The following is a 22,462-nucleotide window of genomic DNA, read 5'->3' as shown; positions in this document are numbered from 1 at the left end:
CTTCCCAGTAAAAGTTTTGTCAAAACTGATCCATTTCCTCAGAGTTTTGGTTTTGACAAATTGGCATTTTCTGCCCGAAAAAGCATTTTGTAAAAAAAAATTCTCAACTAGCTGTAGTGCATATTTTGAAAATTAATTAGTCATAAATATGAAAGAACAAGAAGATAATTTTATTGTGGATATATTGCTAAAATACCCAAGGTATGACATTTGCAATTATATCTCTATTTCATTTGTAAGAGGAGAAATAATATTTCTATCTTGGCATGTTTATATTTCAAAGGCTGAGCCAATTGTCCACTGTAGGTGGGCTCATTCTCCTAGTTCCTGGACCGACATAATAATGTGTTATGAATATCATGTGGTTTTCACTGTTGCTGCTGGATATCAAAAGGGTTACTGGTTCTCTTGAAATACTATCACTGAATTCAGTAAGCCTATTGTTTGAGAGGTTATACACAATGTTATTTTGCCCTAAATATCTGTTACCCTTCTGTTTGACACTTCATCTCTTCTAACAGTGAGCCAAAATATTATTTCTGTGGTATGTTCATATAAAATTTCCTTGCTTCTCAAAGGGGTCCAAGATGGAGTAGCTACTGTGTTCCTGTCAGTCAGCACATTCCCTTCTGAGCTTTCTATAATCTTTCTTCTTTTATTTTAACACCGCAGGAATAAATGTAACAGCTAATATGAGTGATGTTGTGGCATTCCAGCCATATTTTATTCTCTTCTAAAATGCTGTATAGGATTTGTGTGTATATATTTGTGTGTATATATTAACATTATGCATATAAAGGATGGCTAGTCATGAACAAACAATAACAAATTTAACATTTTTGTACTAAGTTTCTTTATTGAAAGTTACCTGACCAGAACTGAGCTTCCTTGCATAAATGTTAAATGCTTCATTTACATGGCCTACCTCTGCCCTTTTGAGCCAGATATATTTGTGTGATACAGAGCTAGTTGTGCAAAACAGCATGTAGAATTATATGTAATATAATTTGCATAAGCTTTGCGCTTCCGTAAATAGAGTTGGGCATCTAAATCCTAGCTTGTTAGCATTCAACAAGGAGATAGTATTTTGAATATATATCCCTCTATATAGTAGAGACTGGAGTGGAGCAGAGCAAGTTTTACTAACGCCAGCGACAGAATTCCATTTACTGTGTGTCTTGGTTGATAGAAATTTCTAGCTTCCCCCAGCCACAGACTTTTTCTGACAACAATCTCTCCATGAGCCATTATCTTGTGAAATAGCAGCATATTGTAATAACATTGAAAATTAAACATAGATATTTTCTTATACATGGTTTTGAACAGATATTTGATAACATCATCCATTATGATCCCCTGAACATAATATATCCTTCCTGCATTTCAGCCTCCTTTCTGTTATTTTCCTGTTCTAATTTTTTTGTTTGCATCTGATATATTTTGGATTTGGTCTCAAGAAACATGCAAGCTGTATTTTTTTTAAAAGTCTCACAATAAATCATGAGAGTCTAATGCTTGTGAAGGACACTGGACTGGAAGTTCTGAAAATGTCTGAGGCTCCATATAGCTAGAGCCTGGGTCTTCTGATGCCTGAGCAACTGCCACATCTATGCCACCACTCAACAGCTCTGACAGAGTAGTGATCAACGGGCTGTGAGTTTGTGGGGCCACATACTACAGAATGTGCCATCCACAAAGGGCTTGATTGGCAGTACTGCTGGAGTCCCTGGTTGGTACAAGTGCACTACTTAAGTCTGGAGGGAACATCAGAAAGGCCACTGTGCCTCAGCTGTGACCTAGAGAGACAGCTTCTAGAGGAGAGAGGGTAATTCATTCTTTGACTATTCATCCTTGGTCTCTCAACTAAGACTACCAACAAGTATGCCAGTTGTGATGGTGGTCATGATGTGGGCACTTTACTCCAATGCCAACAAGATCAGGAACACCGTTATGTATTTTGATAAAATATGAAAAGCTATTATTGTTCATAATTTTTCTACTGTCACTAGACTGATAGTTCTCTTACCTCAAACAACCAATCACAGTGAGGCAATGAGATGATTTCCATAGGTTATTGTGAAGGCCAAAAGTATGACTGGGTTCAAAAAATAATTAGATAAGTTCATGGAAGATAGGTTCATCAATGGCTATGAGCCAAGATTGTCAGGGACACAACCCCCTGGGATTGTGTCCCTGACTGGACTGCAAGGTATGGATCACTCTTTTTTTAACTAAAGAAGACTATTATATGTGTTCCAATAAAAAATGAGGCAAAATCTTGGGTCAAGTTAGAAAAGTTCCCCAAAATGGGTGGGCACATAAAATGCCAAAGCACTTTTTATATAGTCCCATATTCTGGCCAGCAACAGCCCCCTCCAATTCTCCTAGAATCAAAAATAATGTGTGGGAAGGTATATAGGGATTAATGATGGATATGGGGACAAAACTATAAGAACACAGTTTGCATATCCCTAGAATGCTCTTGACTCCTATCATGGAGCTCCTAAAAGGCAGACTTTCCCTGAGTTTTTTCAGGTATCCAGGAACTGGGAAGACATCCTTCTGTCTCTGTCCTTCTTGGGTATGCGGCTTTTTGCAAATGTCCACATGCAGCGAGTTCTGTTAGAATATGACTCTCAGTTGTTTACATTCTAAAACTGGGGTTGTCAAACTATTTCAGCAGAACACATCTTTACAGCATGATTCCTGTGGACCACTTCTTGTCCATTTTAGATCTGTGCCCTGTGGCAACTTCTGTAATTGCTTACATGCAAAAGTAATACAGTAACTCCTCACTTAAAGTCATCCCAGTTAACATTGCTTCATTGCTACATTGATGATCAATTAGAGAACATACGTGTTTAAAGTCGCGCAATGCTCCCTTATAACATTGTTTGGGAGCCGCCTGCTTTGTCCACTGCTTGCAGGAAGAGCATCCCATTGCAGCTAGCTGGTGGGGGCTTGGAGCCAGGGTGGACCAGTAGCCCCCCATCGGCTCCCCACTACCTGCCCAGAAGGCTACCAATTGCCGGCAGTTCAGCTGACCCTCCCCCACTGCCATGTGCTGCTCCTGCCCTCTGCCTTGGAGCTGCTTCCAGGAGCCTCCTGCTTGCTGGGGGGCCAGGGGGGAGGGCTAATGTCAGGGTGTCCCTCTCACTCCTGCTCCTGCCCCCCACTTATCCCATCTCTATAAAGCGAGAGGGACACACAACAGGACTCAGGATGGAGGGAGCTTTCTGACCGCAGCTGCTGTCGCAACTTGTTGGTCTACTTAAAAAGGCAATGTACTTAGAGCGTGGTCAGCATACTTAAAGGAGAAAGGCACATCTGTGTGTGTGTGTCTCTGTCTGCCATGCTGTCTCCCCTCCCTCCATTTGTGCTGCCTTGTAGAGTGGGAAGCTACATTAACACACTCACTCACTCATGCCCGTCACCCCAATCGGGGTATGAGCCACCAACCACAGATCTCCAGAGTCCTCTATCCTGGGCCATTCGCTCTAGCTGGTTCCAGGTATAGCCCATTTTTTTGCGATCAGCCTGAAGGTCATGTCGCCAGGTGTTTCTACATCACCAGACAGGCACTGCGGTGGAATCCCCAAGGCAAGCGGAAAAGAGGCCGTCCAAGAAACACCTGGCTACATTAACAACAATGTCTTAACATTTGAGGGCTCAGCTGAGTGCTAGTTCATCATTTAGCAGTAAGACATTCCCTGGGAAATAACTCACACTCTGACTCCACCACTTCAACCAAGCTTCACAATCATCATTGCTGTGTATAGTATTAAATTGTTTGTTTAAAACTTATACCGTGTGTGTATATGTTTGTTTGTTTGTCTGGTGAAAAAAAATTCCCTGGAACCTAACCCCCACCATTTACATGAATTCTTGTGGGGATATTGGATGTACTTAACATTGTTTTGCTTAAAGTCACATTTTTCAGGAATATAACTACAACGTTAAGCTAGGAGTTAATGTATTAGGAAACTACTTAGTGTATGTTCAACTGTCTTTAGTGCAATGAACCACCTGGACACAGCAGGAAGGCCTGTCCCATGTGATCTGCTGGGTTCCATGGGCCACAGTTCTGAAATCTCTGATCCAAAATGATTTTTAGAGTCAGAGATTTACACTTTAAGTCTCACTGGTGACTTGTATAACGGTACTAACACCTCCTTATCTCTACTGGAAATACCTCAGCTGATGCATACCAAGACCGCATTAGCTTTTTTCACAGCCATATCACATTGGCGGCGTATAGTCATCTTTTGATCAACCAATTCTCTGAAGTCCTTCTCCTCCTCTGTTGCTTCCAACTGATGCATCCCCAGCCTATAACAAATTTTTTTGTTATTAATCCCTAAATGCACCTTGCACTTTTCACTATTAAATTTCATCCTATTACTATTACTTCAGTTTACAAAGTCATCCAGATCTTTCTGTATAATACCCAGGTCCTTCTCTGTATTGGCAATACCTCCCAGCTTTGTGTCATCTGCAAACTTTATTAGCACATTCCCACTTTTTGTGCCAAAGTCAGTAATAAAAAGATTAAATAAGATTGGTCCCAACACCATCTCTGAGGAACACCACTAGTAACTTCCCTCCAGCCTGACAGTTCACCTTTCAGTATGACCCTTTGTAGCTCCTTTAACCAGTTTCTAATCCACCTTTCAGTTTTCATACTGATCCCCATCTTTTCCAATTTAGCTAATAATTCCCCATGTGGAACTGTATCAAATGCCTTACTGAAATCAAGGTAAGTTAGATCCACTGCATTTCCTTTGGCTAAAAAATCTGTTACTTTCTCAAAAAAGGAGATCAGGTTGGTTTGGCATGATCTACCTTTTGTAAAACCATGTTGTATTTTGTACCAATTACCATTGACCTCAATGTCCTTAACTAGTTTCTCCTTCAGAATTTTTTCCAAGACCTTGCATACTACAGATGTCAAACTAACAGGCCTGTAGTTACCCAGATCAATTTTTTTTTCCTTTCTTAAAAATAGCAACTATGTTAGCAATCCTGAGTTTACAGATTCATTAAAAATTCTTGCTAATGGACTTGCAATTTCATGTGCTAGTTCCTTTAATATTCTTGGATGAAAATTATCTGGGCCCCCTGATTTAGTCCAATTAAGCTGTTCGAGTTTGGCTTCTACCTCAGATGTGGTAATATCTACCTCCATATCCTCACTCCCAGTTGTCATCCTGCCATTATCACTTAGCTCCTCATTAGCCTCATTAAAGACTGAAGCAAAGTATTTGTTTAGATATTGGGCTGGCCATGCCTAGATTATCCTTAACCTCCACTCCATCCTCAGTGTTTAGTGGTCCCACTTCTTTCTTTGTTTTCTTCTTATTTATATGACTCCACTCCTTGTAGGCTTCCTGTTTTTTCTTAATCATCTCTCTGAGATGCTTGTTCATCCAGCTTGGTCTACAACACCTGCCTATGAATATTTTTCCCTTTCTTGGGATGCAGTCTTCTGATAGTTTCGACAACTTTGACTTGAGGTAATTTCAAGGCCTCCTCCGCCTTTAAATCCACAAGTTCTTTGGTCCAATCTTCTCTAACTAATTTCCTTAATTTTTTTAAGTTAGCCCTTTTGAAATAAAAAACCGTAGTCACAGATCTTTTTTTTTTTATCCTTCCATTTAGTTTGAACTGAACTACCTCATGATCGCTTAAACCAAGGTTGTCCTCTACAACCATTTCTTCTATGAGGTCTTCACTACTCACCAAAACCAACTCTCAAATGGCATCCCCTCTTGCTGGTTCAGCAACTACTTGGTGAAGGAATCCATCAGCTATCACATGCAGGAAAATCTGACCCTACTATTATTACTAGCACTTGTCCTCCAGTCTGTATCTGGGACGTTAAAGTCTCCTATGATCACACAATTCCCATCAGTACTGACTTCATTAAAAACATTAAAGAGGTCTCTATCCATATCCAGATCAGACCCTGGTGGTCTATAGCACACCCCAGGCACTATCCCAGGGGAGGCTCTGGTAGCTTTCTTCCCCAATGTGATTTTTGCCCAGACTGACTCTGTCTTATCCATTCCATCACTTCTTATTTCTTTACAGTCTACCTCATCATTGATACAGAATGCTACTCTAGCACCCTTGCCTTTATTTCTGTCTTTCCTAAACAGCACATATCCTTCAATACCCGTACTCCAGTCATGACTGCTATTCCACCATGTTTTTGTTATCCCTATAATATCTGGTTTCACTTCCTGCACCAGTAACTCTAGTTCCTCCATTTTGTTACCTAGGCTCCTCGCATTGGTGTACAAACATCTTAATTTTTGCTGTTTGGCTTTGCTCACATTCTTTACCCGATTAGGCACAGACATTCTACCCCCAGTATCCCATATTAGACTGCTATCTACACTACCCTTCCTCCTTATGTCCATCTTCCTACCCACAGCTGCATTCTTTGTTACTTCGTTTTCTTCCTTCTCAATGTTAAAATCCGTCGTGGAGATTACCTGGACATCTCCCCCAAATTCCTCCTCGTTTAAAGCTCTCTTAATCAGTTGTGCCAGCCTCCATCCTAGAAGTCTATTTCCCTCCCTACTCAGGTGAAGTCCACTCTGAGAGAACATACATTCCAAAGCCCTCTTTAACGCACCACTGCCTGAGCCATCTGTCGATCATCATAATCTTGTCACACCTTTGTTGCCCTTTTCTAGGAACAGGCACAATCCCACTGAAGATCACTTGAGCCTCGATTTCCTTGAGCGTGTTTCCCAGCCTGGCATAGTCTCCCTTGATACATTCCAGCTAGAATCTAGCTGTATCATTTGTTCCCACATGAAGGACAATCAGTGGATTCTTTCCCGCTCCTGTTAGGATCCCCTTCGGCCTCAGATCCACATCCCGTATCTTAGCACCCAGCAGGCAGCACACCCTTCTGTTCTCTGGATCAGCTTTGGTTACAGGCCTGTCTATTCTTCTCAGTAAGAAATCCCCAATCATGTAGACCTGCCTTTTCATGGTGATCATGTTATTTTTCAGTCTATCCCCTGTTCCCTCTGGCTGCAAGTCCTCTCGATTCCTATTCTCCTTTGAAATCCTCCACAACCCATCCTGTATCCTCCTGGGGCTCATATTTGGTGTTGTCTCCATTGACTCTTCCGCTCTTCCTATAGAATTAGCTGCTCTTCTCTTCTTGCTTGTCCTCCAACCTTCAGTGACCAACCTGCTCTGTCCTTTCTACATTTTCCAACTCTGCAAACCTGTTCCTGAGCTCTGTTTCTCCTTCACTAGCATGTCTTTTCCTCGGCCTGGTTATCTTAGTCACATGCTTCCACTGTCCATTTTCCTCACCTAGCAGTCTCCCCTCAGAATTCTTTGGTCCTGCTTCCATCTGCAAGTCTGAGGTTTTCCCTTCAGCCTCCTCACGTCTTTGCTCCATGATCTGCTCAAATCCCCTTCTAAACTCAACCAGAGTTTCCACCTGCATCTCCAATCCTTGGAACTTTTCTTCCATCAGCTCTATCAGGTGACACTTCATGCAGAGGAAACTTTTTTTCAGGTGCCCCCTCCAGGATCACATACATGTCCCAGCTTCCACATCCAGTCATCTTCATTGTGTTTTCCACTCCTTGGGTCACTACCACTGCTGCCTCTTTATCTGTCATAGCCTTCCCACCTAAGTCCTGTTAATCCAGGAAACACAAACCAAGCCCAAACACCACCACCCACAGGAACACAAACCCGCAACGAGCACCAGAACACCACACACACTCCCTTCACTAGCCTGTCTGTTCCTCTGCCTGGTTCTCCTAGTCTTCCCCCCAAACTCCTCTGTTTACAGCTCTGTTTGCTGACTCCTGTGCCACTGCAGCTGTCTGTGCCACTGCCTGATTGGCTGGCTACCTTTATAGGACCCCTAATCAAAGAAGCCCTGCCCCTTAATCAGGGCTCAGCTTTTTCCCAGCACACTGCCCCTACCAGCCTCTACAAATGCCTTCTCCTCCAACAGAACTCCCACTCAAACTCCTCTGTTTACAGCTCTGTTTGCTAGCTCTTGTGCCACTGCAGCTGTCTGTGAAACCAACTAGAACATTCCAAAAAGCTATACCGATAGTTATTTTGCACATCATGTTTGTTCAAATTGGTCTTCCAGGCAGATTTCAAAGTATAGTTGATGAAAACATACTTTTTATCTATCAAATTTTTGCAACCCATTTCTTCTCTTTGCAGGTCAGCAGTAGAGCAGGTAGGTTAACAATGTTGTCTAAGTGTTATAAGTGGTGTATATGAGGATTTTTCCATGTGCTCATCATTACAATGTTAGGAATGTGTTATCAATTTTTGACTTGATTTTTGGTATTTCATCAAGGTACTGTGGAACAAGATGTGTTGTGGTTAAAATATATTTCTACACATTTGCTTTTGCCTCAGAATTACCACAAAAATTATCACATCATCTCCTTTCTTCTTGTTATTTTATAGTGTGTATACATATTGGTACAATGAACAATAAGTGAACATGCTACAGTCCTGGTCCATAAGCTTAAAATATAAAGATACAAAACAGTACAAAACAGTACAGTAAAAAGTGAGAAACAAAATTCTACTGAGTGTTTGTCTCTAAAGTAAGTTGAAAATATTCCAATGGAACATTTATCTGTTGGAAAATGCAGTTTCTTTGAAACCAGAACTTTCCTTGGGAATGGGTTGATTTTCATGGAATTTTGTTTCAGAAAAAAATATGTGGGGTGGGGAGGAAAGATGTTAAGGTTGAAAAGTTCTTGTTTTTTTTTAATATATATATAAAATATATATATTTGGAACAGAACATTTTGATTTTTCATTTCAAAATTTACTTTTCAGTTTCAAATTTCTTATATTACTGTGGGGGGGGCTCCCCACATAAATCAAGGAGGGGTTAAGGAACTCCTCTGGGCACAATCAGTCCCAACTTGCTGCACATCCAACTTGCTACACATCTGAGCCTGGAGAAGGGCAGGCCCTTAAAACAAAGAATTCTGGATTAGTCTGGGAGCACTCTAGAGCAAGCAGAGCTAGAGCTTCCTAGCTGCAGAGAACAGGTGATGTTCACTGGGGAAACTGCATGAAAGCACCAGCCAGCCTGGCCATTTGAGGAAGTAAAGGCCTTTTTTTTTTTTTTTTTTTTTTTTTTATGAGCTCTGGATCTCAGCCTTCATTGTTTGGACACACAGGAAACAAGGAGCCCAGATCTCTTTTCAGGGACTATTGACCTTTACTCTGCATGAGGCCACAGAGACTTGGTTCTCTTTGTGTGATGTGGAAATATTTTGCCTTTTCTTCATTCTGGACTATTTTACAGCCCTTAAATGAAGCAGACTTCATAAGAAGTATAGCCAGAGAGCTGTACCCCAAACTCTGAATCTGAATCTAAAGTAGCCTCATCATCCAAGGAAGGATATCTGGGTCGAGAGGTGCCTCTTCTCACTTCAAGGGGGCATCAGAGAAGTATAAGCTATCACAATTATAAGGGGGAAAAAATCAAAATTGAAACAAAACCCTTTAATTGTCCTGAAACTAAATTTTTTTCATAAATTTCATTTCAAGAGAAATGTCTTAATTCTTTGTCTTCCTTTGGATTCATAATGAAAGAAGGCTCAAAATCATGGAATTTAACACAAAGATTCTAGCCTCTGCATAGATCTGTTTGGTTCATTGTGAGCCATTGTTTGAATTATAGACTGAAACTCCTTCAAAAAAGGCTGTGTATGACCACAATACACTGTGATTTAGAGCTATAAATTTCCATTTGGATCAACAGTTTAGATTAAGGTAGCTAAAACTATGTGCCACAAGATAATTCCCTATTGGTTACACATCTATGTATTATTTTTTTATTGTGTATACTTCTAAGACATCTATCTTTGGGCACCTGAGAAGGCTGATTAGTTATTCCATTTAGGATTGTACATTGCTCTTGACTCTCCAATGACAACAAGCAACATACTTTAGAAGGGTCCTCAACCCCATTTCAGCATGAGTAACTTTGCTAGACCAATTTTAAGCCCTAATATCAGAATTTTGGGACTAGAAAATCCACATATAAAATTACATGTGTCCATATTAACTGGTAGCTGAGTTCAACCTTACCTATTTGATTAAATCCGCCACCTCTGGCCAAACCAACATGCTATTGGAGATTCACACCCCTCCCCAATGCAAAAGTTCTATAGACCTTTAGTTCTCATGGAGAAATGATTCAGTGCAAAGGCTGCCCATCACCCCGTGAATAAATATCTTACTCTAAATGTTGGGAGGTCTACAAGATAAGAGCTAAGAAGGCAAGTTACCCTAATTGTTCAGGCACTACATTTTATGATGTATTAAGTTTCATGATGTAACTTTGAAGTTATTGCCATGTTTCCCCCTCTATTTCCTTCCTGAGCTTCACAAAAAAAGACCCAAAGTTCCAGTTAATCTTATCACTAACAGTACTACTCATTTAATCTAAGAAATAACTATAAAATAGGTTTGAACAGACCATAAATGAATCAGCCAAAGGCAAACTGTGTGGCTTCTGCATAAAAAGATAATTAAAGTCAGCAGCAACACTTTTTTCTTTTTTACTAAACAAAAGAAAACCACTTAACTTGGCTCCATCCTGTTGTTGGCATCCTATAAGGGCGGCATCACTCTATGATTCTTGTTACCAGAGTAAAATATATGGCAGAAAGATGTGGGAAATTTTGCACTATTTCACATAAAAATTACCCTTGCTGGCTTGGAGCACTATTTGTGTGTGTGTGTGTGTGTGTGTGTGTGTTAGTAGCATTTGTTATATGAATAGTTAACATTTATTATTAATTGATACATTAATTAAAGCCATACTAGTGATTTCCATTAGCTCGCTCTCAAACTTCTACAGAGCTGTCTGTCTGGTTTTAATCAAAACCAAATGGTAATCCAAGTTCCCAGGCTGGAGCAACTAAGAGGAAATCATTCAGAGGACGCAGAAGAAAGCAGGAAAGATAAACAGATGATAGTTTCACAAAATTTGTATAGAACGAAGGCTGTAGATGCTGTAGGTTTCTCTAGAGATGTGATTCAGGCACCCTGTCAAACTGGAAAGAAATAGTTACAAGTGTTTTATGTCAGCAAAATTCTAATATGATCAAGATGGAGTCTGTCCTTGTGCTTTTGCAGAGCTGGATTTGTGTGACTCTGGAGGATTCCCAGTAGAGGTAAAGCAGAATATGCCATTGCTTGTGCTGTAAGTACTTATAAACTGTAATGAGTCATTCATTTCTCATGATTCAAGCTAATTTAATTAGGAAAAATGTGTTTGCAGTTTACATGTATAGATTTTTATCTATGTAATTCTGTGGTTTAACGGTCAAAATTGCACTAGAAGCTTTGTAAAAGCCAGCCTGCTTTTTGCCCATTCCTTGCTCTGAATCCCAAAGGTCTGAAATATTTAAAGATGTTCTCCTATGTTTAGGGACAATTGTGAAGTTGCATATGTATGTTTCGGTTATAGAATTTTTTTTCATAAACCATTGTGGAATGGAAAATACTTCTAAATTCTCTAAGAGCATCATAAATCTTTTAATAGTTTGACAGAGTTGTCTCAGAAGTTGGCTAACTCAAATGACTTGAAATGTTCAGTCTTGTCGTCTTTTTATTTCCCTCCCCCTGCCCCCCCAATGCAGTCCTTCTTTCACATATGCATACTATTCAAAGGCAGGAAATACTTTTCAGGCAATCTGGGCCTGGTTGTTGAGGCCCCTTTCACAAAACATCAGTCTGAATTTAGTAGACAGAAGTCACTGGGAAAAGCTTGACAGAATTCTGCTTAGTTAAGGCTCCCTCCAGCTGCAGAGGGTGTTTTTGTTAGAATCACACATTGAGCATGACTGCTTAGAATAGAGCAGTGATCTCAGCAACGAAATCTGAACTTTTATGCTAGCAGAAACTAACTGGGACTGAGTGATTTTTTTGGGGGGTTGGTGTTTTTTTGTGGCCAAAGTTTTTAGCAAGGTAATGTCTGTGATTTCCACCTTCTCTTCAAATAGGTAAGGCAGTATTGGAATCTTTTATACTTTGTGTTTAGATAAATAAATAAAGCTGATTTGAAAAATCAAGACATTTTCTGTAACTGGTTAAACTGAATGTCAGTATCCTGCAGTGGAGCTGTCTACGTTTACGATATCAAGAATAAAACCGGAGGTGGTAAAAAAAAAATCACAATAAGCGGTAGACTCTGTGCCAACTACATTTATCAAACTTTGACAAATCTAAAACAAAATCTGCATGTGTATTATATTTATGTCTATAAAAAGTCAGACTGATATGCTAAGCCTGATTTTTTTACATTCAGTTATAAATCGTTGCATGGTTTTATCTGCATTTTTTTAACGGCCATAAGACAGGAAAACTAGAAGTGTGAATGTTATTATTATTATTTTTTTTTACCTCATTTGCCAACAGGAAGGGCATTTAGGGCTAGGCTTTTTTCCTTAGTACTAATTCTCTGAAGCAAATCTTTAGGTAGGAATATCATTTATACCTCTGTTGGTTTTGTCTCTAGTGGTTTTTCCCAGAGCTCTCTTAGTTCTAGTTCATGTCTTAAAAATAAATATTCTTTAAAATGTACATTCTGAATGTGAAATTTTAGGGCATATTTCCTGACAGATCTGGTGTTACCTAGGTTTCATCAATCAAGATGGCAGAATTAAAAATAACCGAATGCAGCTGGATAACTGTTTTGTGTGTGGAATGCTATTCATGCATTTTAGAAAGAAAAAAGCAAAAAACGGTAACTATATATTGATCATAGTAAACTGAACTGAATCTCATTCAAATCTTGTCTTAATGTTTAATATTAGCAATAAAAGTAGCAAGAATCTTTTTGAGCTATTTAGAAGAAAATTTATCATAGCTTTTATTTATATGGCATAAACATAGCTGGCACTACTCTATATATAGAAGGTTATTTAATTATTACAGTGTTATGCACATTGGAAATGTATTTGGCAACTAAACCATAAATATCCCTTTGTCTCTCAATATATCCAGAATGACAGCTATTGCACAGAAGTAATATGAGACATTCTTTGTCGCTTCTGTGCGTCATTAAGATTCTATACAGTTATTGGCCAATTAGGTAACTAAATATGAGTCATCACTTCAAATATGTTGGGGAGAGCTGAAAAAAAGTTTTAACTGTGTTTTTACCAAGTATTGTTTTAAGAATAATGATCCAGAAGTTTCTCATTGCTGTGTGGCATGAAGGGAAGCAAAAGAGCAGAAATTATTCCAGAAGGGACCGAAATACCATAGTAGAAAGGAGCAATGGTTCATATCCCATGCTTCCCCATCCCTCTGAGATCGAGGATGCCCTTCAGTATGAATGCCTGCAGGGTTACTGCTCTGTGGATAATGGGAAGTGTTGGTTCCAAGGAGAACAAACTGAGAATAGCTGCTAGATATTGTAGCATCCTGTCAAGCTTCCATGGATGTTTGGGTCGAAACTAATGTGAAAGTTATTGCTGGCCATATTGACAATATCTTCCCTTTTTGTGACCCAGAGACGTGGTTACTACATAGTCATATTGGCAATGAACCTTGTTGCCATGCAGAACAGAAGGCCAGGAAGCAGCATAAGGAGACAGGCGTTTCATATGACTCCTCAGGATTCTGAGTAGGGACCTGATATAACTGGCGATTTTGTCTTAATGCTTTTGCAAAAATGCTCCATGCTGTATTCTCTTCAGAGCCAAGCGCCCCTCCCCCAGTTTTGATCCTACCAGCATTTATATATGTGCTTAACTATGCATTAGTCCAAATGAAGAGATGAGAGCCCAGCAAAGGATAAAAAGAATGAGCCCTTTCTGATGGAGCAATCTTGCGTGGTGCTGAGCACATTCTGCAAAGATTTAATTTACTTCAATAGTATTAGAAGACACTCAACATCTTCTGGGGCTGTGCTGTACCATCCATGAGAAAATAAAACTGTTCATCTGAAAACTAGAATGCCAGCTTTGTCATTTTAGCTGTGAGGGCTTTCTATGAGCAAAATGAAGCAAAGTTAATAACTGGCCACTTTTTCTTAAGTGGAAGAAATCCTTAAAACAAATCATCTTTCCACTAGTCCATTTATGTTTATACCCTAACATTTTCTAGCTACTATACTTTGTAAGTTTTAGTACCAAAGCAAAGCTAAAAATCACAAATACTCTGCTCATGTATCACCACCCAAGGGAAATGAATACATTTAATTCCAGTTGCCAATATAACTACATTTCTTTAAAACAAAAGATAGATTGGAATGTTTTTATGACTTTACTGTACCTGAAAAGAGAGGATGTAATCTGGTCATTCTGCAAACACCCATGTGTTTAACTTCATGCATGTGAATAGCAATACATGGAACAGTAGGACTAATTGTGCGTAAAGTTAAGCACGTGCATAAATGCTTGCAGGACTGATGACAAGGTGCATCTGAGAACAGAACAGATGCATCATACACACAGGAAAACTAAGGCCCCAATCCTGCAAACTGTTCTGTGCAGGTGAACTCCTATATCTGTGCGGAGCCTGATTAATCTCCAGTAAAGATCCACATAAATGGACAAGTTAGAAGATTTTGGCCTAAATCGTATTGACCTTCAGGACATCAAACCAGGATTATTTTTCGCCCAGACATATGAAAATTGGAGAGAATTGTCTGAAGGGACAGGGGATTTATAGTAGGTTCCTAGAACATACAGCTAGCCTTAGCCTTTCTATAAACATAAAAAAATAAAATAATCATCACCATTTTGACATTTCAGTATTTTCAGTTATATTTTTTATTTAAAATGTCAGAAATACTAGGTTTAATGTTGCAAGGTTTTGGGGTTTTTTTTCTGCTCTTAACATGACTTTTGTGAAAACTATCATTCCTGGAATGTTATCTGAAAAAAAAATTGCATTGATTTGTTAAAAAGCTTACTCTTTTCTCCAAAAGGTATATTTTAGAATATCCTCCTCTGAATTTTAGTCATCCTGGTTCCATATTATAGGATCATTGTATTAAAGGGAAAAAAGGTTCAAAGAAATTATGATTATTTTTGATTTGCAGTTTGTGTCCTTTTATTTGAGGGGGGCAAAAAAAGGTGGGGGCAGAGATGCTTGAAATAACAGCTGTAGGGGGCTAATCTTGAGGTCCTAAATCCCAAGTAGTTACTGAAGTCAATGTGACACTTGCCGGAGTAGGAATTTCAGGCTTTGGCCCCATATTCATGTTTCTGTTGCAGTGTACATTAAAGAGTATAGTTTGGGTCAATGATATTAATTACTTAACTTTTCCAATCAGTCAATTTGAAAGCACTTTAATATGTGTTCATTACAGGGTTCTATACTGATCCATGATGAATAAAGGATTCCCAAATAGCGCAGCTTCTACGTCAATAAAACAATTTTTTACTTGCTAGCTCCCTCAGTTTTCTGTGAGCAAATGACTGGAGACTGTACAACTCAGATTTTCAGGTGCAAAATATTATTTACAAATAAGTTGAATGGTTAGATCAACTTTCAAATCCAAACATTTTGCAGTATGCAAAACCATGATCCAAAGTTGTACCCCAACATCACATGCATGCAAAATTCCAGGTGTTAATAATTAATAGTAAGGCTGTGACTATTCTGGAAATATGGTTCTTAATTCTCATAAAATTGTGAATGTTATTTGTTATATGCAGGGCCGGCTGCAGGCCACAACGCTCCAAGCATGTGCTTGGGGCAGCACACCACGGGGGGCGCTCTGCCGGTTGCTGGGAGGGCGGCAGGCAGCTCCGGTGGACCTGCTGCAGGCGTTTCTGCGGACGGTCCGCTGGTCCCGCGGCTCCGGTGGAGCATCCACAGGCATGCCTGCGGCAGCTCCACCGGAGCCGCGGGACCGGTGAGCGGCAGAGCGCCCCCGGCAACGTGCCGCCGTGCTTGGGGCGGCGAAATTGCTAGAGCCGGCCCTGGTTATATGTTGATTATTGTGAGTTTAGTTTATCTCCAGTTGTTACTTCCTGCTGTTGGTGATGTTTTTAGGAACTGTGTATTTGAAGTGTAATCCTGTGGTAGAGGAGATATAATCCAGTATTATGATAATTACCTTTTTCTCTTGAATGAGGAAAACCTCTTACACTGAACTTGGAAGTGCCTATTGTTTTACATCTGGCAGATTGTGCATCAACCACTAAACATAAACACAAAAACAAAGCCTTAGGCAATATGTATCTTTAAAAGCTGGTTCAAATAATCTCTTTAATGTACTGTTGTCTCCAGTTTTTGTTTGGTTTAGTTTTTTGTCTTTTGCTCTTCTAAGTGTTTGTCATCTTATTTTATTATCTTTTCTTTTTAAAAAATATCAAAATGGGGACCAAACTAGATCTTTGAACAATGGAAAAACTTGCATCATGATTTGAACTTCATATATGGTGACTGTTACCTCTTTGCATCTCTGTTTCCAGTCCCACCCTTTTTCTGTCTTATACAGTGGCTCTCAGACTTTTTTATTGGTGACCCCTTTCACATAGTAAGCTTCTGAGTGCGACTCTCTTATAAATTAAAAACACATTTTTATATATTTAACACCATTATAAATGATGGAGGCAAAGCGGGATTTGGAGTGGAGGCTGACAGCTCACGACCCCCCATGTAATAGTCTCATAACCTCTGAGAACCCCGGTCTTATCTATCTAGACTATAAGCTCTTTGGGGCAGAGGCTTTTCCTTACAATGTGTTTGTACAGTGCTCTGGCACAACAGGGCCTCAGTCATGATTGGGGCCTCTAGGTGCTACTGTAGAATAAATAATTTTCTGTATTAAGCCATAGAAAATGTCCAATTTTGAAAACACTGAATTTTTGGGAAGTGTGAATTGTGACCCAAACTTTGCAGTGGGATTGGAAGGATTCAGAAAGAGAGTGACATGGTTTGATTGACAAGTGAGGAAGCTTTAGGATGGAATGGAGGGTTATAGGAGGTTATGGGAAAATATTGGGAGGCTAGAGAGGAGAAGATGGTAGTACTTCTTCAGAAGATGAGAGAGAAGAAAATGGCAACAATCAAGATGCAGGAATAACTAACAATAAGCATGTCTAGCCTAAGTAATCATAATTATATTATGGTATCCATAGCCTCAGTTGGGTGTGAGGGAGTGAATTTGATGTTGTGGTAAATGACAATATTCCATATACTTCTTCAGGACTGCCACATAAAGACACATCGCTAATCCCTCCTCTTGGTTTCCCTCACTGTCACAGCAGTGCACCTGACACTGAAAAATCCATGCTGGATATGTTGGTTCTAGCCAACTACCACCCCGTATTAAAGCTTCTGTTCCTGAGCAAGCTCATAGAAAGCTAGTCAAAGGCCCAAAAGCTCAACTAATTGAAGCTATTGTCCTAGCCCTGGCACAATCTGGATTCAGGCCAGGATATGGGATGGAAATAGCATTTAGTGGCACTGATGGATGATGATCTCTTGCAGTAAGCCATTCTCATCCTCCTAGATCTCTCTGAAGTATTTGGCACTATCTAACATGAGACAATGCTGCCTCACCTAGAGAAGTTGCAGGAGTCCAAGGGAATGCGCTAGAATGGTTTGAGTCCTTCTGGAAGGAACACACCTAAAAAGAATTGATGGAAACTATGCCTCCACCACTAGACCCCTCACTTGAAGAGTCCCACTGAGATCAGTTCTCTCTCTGGGTCTTTTCAACATCTAAAGACTGCCACCAGATGAACTAGTCAGACAACAGGACTCAAGTACCAGCAATTTGCAGATGACACACAGCTTTACCTACCCTTCACCACATATGACCACACAAGTGCCACCAAGATGGCCCAGTGCTTGGATGAGATCAGCTCATGCATGAAGAACAGCTGGATGAAGCTAAACCCAAGCAAGACTGAGGCCAGGCTGGTGATCAGTGTGACATTCAATGACCTCTCAGAAGAAAGGTTCTGGGCAGAGATCTGCTTCATGAAGCTCTGCTTTACAGAAAAGGATCTTCTTAAAGGTGCAGTTACCCACAGGGAGAGTAAACACTTTTTGAAAAGTTTGACACAGTCTTCTTTAGTTGAATTGACCAATTTGTAGGGGTGTACCTTCAGTGTGAAGCATCGGAGAGCAAAGATTTCTACCATCTTAGTTGGCTATGAAACTCTGTTCCTTCCTAACAGATGACATGTGCTCAGTTATTACATCTCTTTGTCACCTCCCACCTGAACTACAGCAATGCAGTATACCTAGGCACAAAGCCATCAGCCCTTAGGAAACTGCAACAATTACAGAAGGCTATGGCACATCCCCTTAGCAACATAGGCTACTGCAAGAACATCAGACCTGTTCTCTCCACTGGCTTCCCACAGAATGTTGAGTCAAGTTCAAGGTTTGGGTCCTTTTCTTCAATATGCTGACTGGCCTGGGCCCAAGATACTGAAAAGATCTCCTGAAGCTTTGGGATAAGAAGCCAAGTTATCAACCACTGCCTTTAGGCACAATGAAACTATAAAGGAAAAGCTCGTCTGTGCAATGGAAAGAAATTTCTGGAGGGCCAATCTGGAAATGTGGAACTAACTCCCACTGGATTCAAGGACATGGATAAACCATACCACCTTCCACTACTTCTACCTGCCTTCTATAACATAAACACATAGTGGTGTGTTAATTTTAAAAACAAAACAACCCCCCCACATGCACTGCAGAACTGAACCCTACCAAAACAAAGCGCTCCACTGCAGACCAGTTCTGCAGACACAGTTCTCCCCAGTTCTCCCAGTATGAGTGAGAGAACAAACCACACGTGACAGATGTTAAGAGCTATTGGAAGGTGCTCAGTTACTATGGTGATGAGCATGGTATAAGATGGAATCACATTTTATGAAACTGGTATCTCTCAATTATCACCCAGCTGCTTTGGAGAAAATATGTCAAAAATACAGTAATTGCACAATCTCTGCTTATATTTGTCAGCAGTCTGTCCAGCTGATTAGAATGAAGGCTTTACCTCCCTTCGAGTCTTCCTACATGATATTGCCACTACAAAGTAATCTGTATGTAATATAAGAGCTTCACTGCTCTCTAGTCTCTTCAAAAGTCCTGTTCCAGTTGCCATTCTCATGTCTTGTTGCAATTACATCCTAAGTGATATTCCAGATGCACTTGCCAAGTTTCCTCTCAGGATATTTTCAGTTGCACCCAAATGGGAATTCCTATCACGCTTTTACCGGCAGCCTGTACCTTTTCTCCTTAAACCTCATCTCCACTAGAAACAAAGCCATTGCTGACAGTGGTATTCAACAGTCTATTCCATTTAACTGGTGTTGAAAAAGAGTTTAATGACTAGTGTACATGGGACAAAATCTGTTTTCAACACTATATTGTGTATAAATGTGTAACGGAGACCTTGTTCAATCAAATCTGTCACGTTTCTGTAATGGTGTTTTTTGTCCCATCTACACTAGCAGTTAAACTATTTTCATCACCAATTCAGCAGTAGGACTTGTTGCTGACATCCATTGTCAGCAGTGGCTCAAACAGGACCATAGCGTATAGCATTTTTTTCTTTAAATTGTTTCACTCCTTCCCTTCTATTGGAAGCTTCAATCTGTAGGCGTTGGAAATAAAGTCAAGCAAAATTAAATTGGTTTCAATATGAAAACTTGGTCTTTACACTGCAGGTTTGGGGGGTTTGTTTGTTTGTTTCCATTCTAAATACATTGATTAGTTTTTCTATTAACTCCACCACAGGTTAAGAATGATCATCCTGGGTATCCCAGATGAGTTTGCAAGTTTTAAATAGATGCTTAGGGTACATCTACACTCTGACCTGGGGGAAAAAGAGGGTGAGGCGAATCTCAGCTCAAGGAAATATACCCATGTTAGCTAGCCCTGATTGAGCTAGCATGCTAAAAATAGAGTGTAGCTGCATCCGCATGAGCAGTAGGAAGGGCTAGCCACCCGAGCACATACCAGTGGTCTCAGAGACTTCATACTCATGGAAGCTAACCCATCCATTTCACCCATGATGCTGCAGCAACACTCGCTGGTGCTAGTTCTGATAATGTTGTCTTGAGATAGGAATCATGTCCCCATCTCAAAGTGTAGACACACCTTCAGATAAATAAGACACACTACCTGCAGCTCAACATGAAATTCATCTGGGGTCTGATTCTGCTTCTATGAAAATCAGTGGCAAAAGTGCCTGACTTCAGTGGCATCAGGACAAAGCCAACTGTTCGATTTTCTCCTTTTCCCCCAGAGGAAAAATACTAATTTAAGATGGCTGCTGCTATTCCATAATATGTATGGCAATCTGTTTAGGTAGACAATTTATTACTTGGAAAGTCACACAAATAAGTAACATCTATGAGGAATTCAAAGCTGAACATTCACACATTCAGAGGTCCAGATTATTTCCAATGTATAATTGTAATTTTTTTTTCTGTTTTATTGACTAGCTGTCAATATGAGATCGTACAAAGAGTACAACGAAAAGATGATCTCGGGTAGACAAATATATGCTAGCTCTGCTCAAGAGAGCACCCTAAAAATAATATAGCTAGGGGTAGCACAGGCAACAGCTCTGATTAGCTGTTTCAGTACAAACCCACCTGGACCCTATGGGTATGTTCTAGCGCAGCTAGCTCAAGCCACTGTGCTACCCCAGGTACACTGTTGTTTTAGCACACTACCTTAAGCACACTCCTATCTGCCGTGTAGACGTTCCCACAGTGATGTTAAATAAGCCTGGGGAGCGTGGAAATAGTTCACTTTGACTTTAGATCCTGTCTTTTTCCCATCCTTCTCCTTGAGTGGGGGCTGCTTATCTAACTCAGGAAATAAATCAGATTAAAAATTAAAAAAAGAACTATTGTATGATCACCAATTAGCTATTATTTCAACCTCCCTTTGTATATTTTGAAAGAGAGCAAACCATTATAAAATTAAGCAACTTGTTAATATTTGTTGTTTTCTAAAGATAAGTCAAGACGTATTGAGAAAGTTTGGAATTGTATCTTGGTCAGTTTATGCAAACAGTATTGAGTTCCAAGACTTGGGATTTGCCTGCATGAACCATTTGCCGAGCTTACTTAATAGTTTGATACATCTAATTTCTGAGATTTTTGAATATTGTTGGGCAGCCTGATTACACTTAGACTCACTTAATATGTTAAGTATCTTTTGCATAAAAGTTGCAAACAATCTTAACAGTATTATATTTTTCACTGACAGCTAGTAAAATATAATGGGTGTATTCTGATATATGTCAATGTGTATAAAAAAGGATACATAATGACTTCCTGTGGGATAACAAAACTGATTCCCTCTAGAAAAAGGAAATCCTTACAAAGTCACAAGGGATGAGGCCTTGGATAGTTTATTAAGGGCTTCTTTTAGCATATGGTCTCATGGATTAATTACCCTCTTGTTTGATTTTTTGTTAGAAAATACTAACTTTCTGTAAAAACTTTGTTAGAAATTATGGAGTTTTTATTAACCAAGTCCTATATGATTTATGTTTACTGTAAGTGACAGATTTTATTTTTGTTTCTGTCATGAAAGAAAATGTATAGCTCACTTATGACTTTTCTTATAGAGGAATAGAGTAAGAAAATTGTAGCTTCAACTTCTAATATAACTTCTGGTGAGATTAGGGGCTGGTCTATACACGACATTGTACTAGTTTAACTAAAGGTGTGATGTTAAACCAATGCAATTTTATGTGTGCACACTCTTATGCTGGGTTTAAACTTGGTTTGTATCAGTTTAGATTGCACCTGCAAATAACACCAGTCAACGTATACATTGCTGTGTGTCGGGTGTGTCTCAGGTTACCGAGAGCTCTTTAAATGGAAGAACAGATGTGATAGTCACCTATAAAATATTCACTAATTTCTGCATTGCATGTTTCCATAGAAAACAGTGATTTTAATCCTCAAAATCCAATCCTAGCATGCACTGGGATCAACTAAAACCAGAAAAGCTCACTGATTCAGGCTCTGCTCTGTTCCAGTGCATTGGTCAGCAATCTAGAGGGTATATTGCCAGGACACTGAAGAATTCTGTGGGGTTTTGTTTTCTATATCACCAATGGGTCTTATTGGTAATAACGTTAGTATTTTGGGGATAGCCCCCCTGTTATGGGTATATCACTCTGATAGTATAATGTTCGCTATTGAAAAGTTTTACATTCTTTCTTTGGGGTTTAGCAATATAATACAACTAAGTTGGTGTGTTAACAATTGGCAGAAAGGTAAAGTAATTTGCCTGCTTTCTATTGCTTTAATAAAGCGATATGCATGTAACAAATTAATTTCTAGTTTCTCACAATAGTTTACATGGCAGTCAGGGTACGTCAGAAATGACTGATTAAGAAAAGTACTGTATTATGGTACATGCGATTGAGTGTAATTAATTTAGGCATAGAAACATTTGTTTACCAAAAAAGCTGAAA

The 22,462-nt window shown here is 39.6% G+C and overlaps 1 protein-coding gene across 1 annotated transcript in view; it reads left to right on the top strand.

The window, feature by feature from the left end:
* Positions 1–11,980: 11,980 nt before the first annotated feature.
* The window catches only part of DLC1 (DLC1 Rho GTPase activating protein), a 369,474-nt gene continuing 358,992 nt past the window's right edge, over positions 11,981–22,462 (top strand). The window contains exon 1 of the mRNA XM_030564195.1: positions 11,981–12,038. The gene's annotated coding sequence lies outside the window, so the exon portion shown is untranslated. The remainder of the gene's footprint in view (positions 12,039–22,462) is intronic.

Source organism: Gopherus evgoodei, chromosome 5 (genome assembly GCF_007399415.2).
Source record: "Gopherus evgoodei ecotype Sinaloan lineage chromosome 5, rGopEvg1_v1.p, whole genome shotgun sequence".
Classification (NCBI taxonomy): domain Eukaryota; kingdom Metazoa; phylum Chordata; order Testudines; family Testudinidae; genus Gopherus; species Gopherus evgoodei.
Note: the sequence above shows the minus strand (reverse complement) of the source record. Positions and strands in the feature narration are given on the sequence as shown.